This window comes from Triturus cristatus, chromosome 3_1 (genome assembly GCF_964204655.1).
Source record: "Triturus cristatus chromosome 3_1, aTriCri1.1, whole genome shotgun sequence".
In the NCBI taxonomy this organism is placed as follows: Eukaryota; Metazoa; Chordata; class Amphibia; order Caudata; family Salamandridae; genus Triturus; species Triturus cristatus.
Window position 1 is genome coordinate 905,403,100 of NC_140583.1, and position 3,323 is coordinate 905,406,422.

Sequence of the window (3,323 nt, forward strand, 5' to 3'; positions counted from 1 at the left end):
CGGAATTGGCACTGCTAGGCAGGGAAGTACTCACAGATGGCAGAGTCCAGGTGCTGTTGGAGGAAGTCTGTGGTGGACATGAGACTTCAGAACAAGGGGAAAGCGACCAAGCTCTTGGAGTCGCTCTGGGTTCAAGAAAGATGGGTTCAGTCTTTTTCCTCAGCTGGGCAGAGATCAGCAGGTAGCAGGACAGCTCAGCAAAGCGGAAAGCATCTCCTTCTGAGCTGCTGTCAGGCAAAGTGGCAATTCTTGTGACACAGGAGTCTTTACTCCTCGCAGGATTCTTCACAGACCCAGTGGTGAACTGTCTTGGTAAGGTCAGGGCCCAAGTACTTATACCGAAAAGTGCTTTTGAAGTGGGAGTGACTTCAAAGCAGATCATTGAAGTGCATAGGTCACCTTTCATCCCAGCCCTGTCTGCCAGGCTATCTGTGGGGGGTAATTAACCTTCTGTGTGGGAAACAGGACACTGCCTATTCAGGTGTAAGTGTCAGCTCCACCTCCCTCTTCCTGCCCAGGAAGCGCTATCAGAATGTAGATGAATTTTCTGTCACCATCACCCTTCCTGTGTTTGTGGCTGTCTAGAGGAATGCACCATTTATAGCTGTCATCCACCCCAGACGTGTATTGAAGACAGGCTGCAAGGTATGCAGAGAAGTAAGAGCAGATAAATGCAGACTTTCTAAAAGAGCCATTTCAAAAACAGTAATGTTAAATACAACTTTCCCAGTAAAGAGGATCTATCATTACCATTTCAAAGATATAAAACATGATGCAGCTACTCCTTTCTAATCAGGAACTACAGTTTAAACATGTTTTAAGGAATGTTCAGTGCTAGCCTATAAGAGGAACAGGCCTCACAATAGTGAAAACTATTTTTGCTGTTTGTCACTACCATGACACGTAAAACTTAAAAGTAGATGTCCTGCCTTTTAGTTACACAGCACCCTACCCTTAGGGCTATCTATGACCTACCTTAGAGGTGACGTATGTCTAATAAAGAGTTTAAGCCTTGACAAGTGGCCTTATATGCCAAGTTGAAGTGGAAGCAAAAGCACACACAGCCCTTGCAATGGCAGGCCGTAGGCAGGTTTGCAAGGCCACTTGTGAAGGTGGCAAAACCAGTGCTGCATGCCCACTGGTAGCATTTAGATTACATGTCCTGGGTATATGGTATACCACTATACAAGGGATTTAAAAGTAATTTAAATATGCCAAACATGTATACACCAATGTCACCATGTTTAGAGAGAAGCATATGCACTTTAACCAGAGGGTTAGCAGTTATAAAAGTGCTCAGAGTCCTAAGGCCAAAAAAACAAAGATACAGCAAAAAGAGGAGATAAGCAGGCAAGGATGACAGGTCTAACATGTGTCCCCTCCAGTTGAAAGTGAGGAGATCTACCCAACCTCTGGGGTGTTCTCATCACTAAGGCCGAAGATCCCAAATATACTGTAGTGTAGTTCCTATTTCCCTTATAGGCTCTGCGCATTGGAATAATATACACTATAATTGTGGCATAGGACTGAGGTCAGTATGCCTCTATCGATTACATTAAACTTAATTACTTTATGTTCCAGCTAACTCAGAGGTCACTAGAAACTTCTCGAATAAACAAGAAGGGAGTAGTTTCTGACAACCGCATAAACATGACAACTTTGTTTCCCTTAGTATCGGAATGTGTCTCAGAATCGTGGAAACAATAGAACAGTTTCACTCAGTCAATCGTGCATGCTTAGCTTCTCCACAGTTACACAGTGCTTCAATATGAGGATTTATTGAACAGTCTTGTTTCTCGTGTAAGAGATATGAGCTGTTACAATCATTAGACAGTAAGCAAGATATAATACGCACAGTGTAAGCAGTAAAAAGAAATAATACTGCAATAGCATTGTTTTTTAGCTATGACATATATTCATATAAACATACATAAATAGCACAGGCTAAAAAGTGAAAACTCGTCTGATGCTTCTAAATAGTTCTACCCCAGTGTACCTAACCTAAGTGTAGTACAAGGTAAGAAGTAGGTGCTGTTTTCTATAGTATGGTATATACAAAGTTTATATGCCAAGAGTCCCTCTAGGTTCTAGTCAGCTCCCTACCTTAGAATGAGAGAGGTGGGAATCTCTTTCCGAATCTCAAACTCCAACACCCCGCGAAGGGAGTCAGAACACTGGAAGGTGGATTCTCTGCGAGCAGGGATGACAGCATCTGGTCAGTGCATCAGGCGGGAACTCAAATTCCTTCTGAACTTGCCGTGGCGAGCCGTATCGAGCTGAGCCGTGCCATGCTTGCCATGGTAAGGGAAGGTATATTAATACCTAGAAGGTGCTTAGGAATGCTAGCATTGACATAAAGTCGGGCAGAGGAAGACGTCATGAATGAACCCCTAAGGAATAGTAGTTCATGCATAATAGATGAGTTCTTGGAGAAATCAATAATCCTAGCTAGGAAAAGTCCCGATGGCTTAAGGGTCTGGTTTCTGAAAACTTGTTGTGACGTGGGATGGACGGATGTAGGTGACCATGACTGTATTTGGATAGCATGGCTAATGCCTAAATAAGGACTTGGATTCTATGCCTAAATAAGGGCAATGCGAATTGTGCCTATATAAGGACATGATTCAGAGAAACCTATTTACAGGCATCTAAATCGAAACACAACACCCACTCCATTGACGAATGATCAATATTACTAAATGCTAACATCATAAACAGTAAAATGGAGTATCACAGGTTAACTAGAAACATTTCTAAAAGCAAACTTAAAAATAAGTTCATGTTAAATACTCTCAGCTAAACATGGAATGCAAAGGTGCTGTACATATTTAAAGTAATGTTTCATCCGAAGCATGTGTTTACAGTGGATGCTAAATGCTAAATGAATGCACAAAAATATACACATATACAATGAAATGGTCCATTTTTACAGAAAGGAAACAAATAGTTCAGAGCCATTTCATGAACACATAAATGCGAAGAAAAGGTGACAATGTGTCCCTGGAAGTGTTCAAAGAAGTCTGTTCTCTATGAATAGTTATACTGTAAGCAGAAGTTTTTTTTAATTTTTTTATTTGAGCCATAAAAGAAAAAGTCAATTATATTAAAAAGGGTCCCAATTTTGTCTCTTTTTAAAAAAAAAATTAAGGCCAAATTCATAGATTATCCAGTACACTGTGAGCCAAATCAAAAGTCAGTGTAAGATGCTGGTGAAAATATGAAATCTTCTATTCCTGTTGACAAAAAATTGTCCAGCCATGTCAGTGATAGGTCGATTACCTCGTTTAGAAGACTAACTGCACATAGATGTGACGCATTGTCAG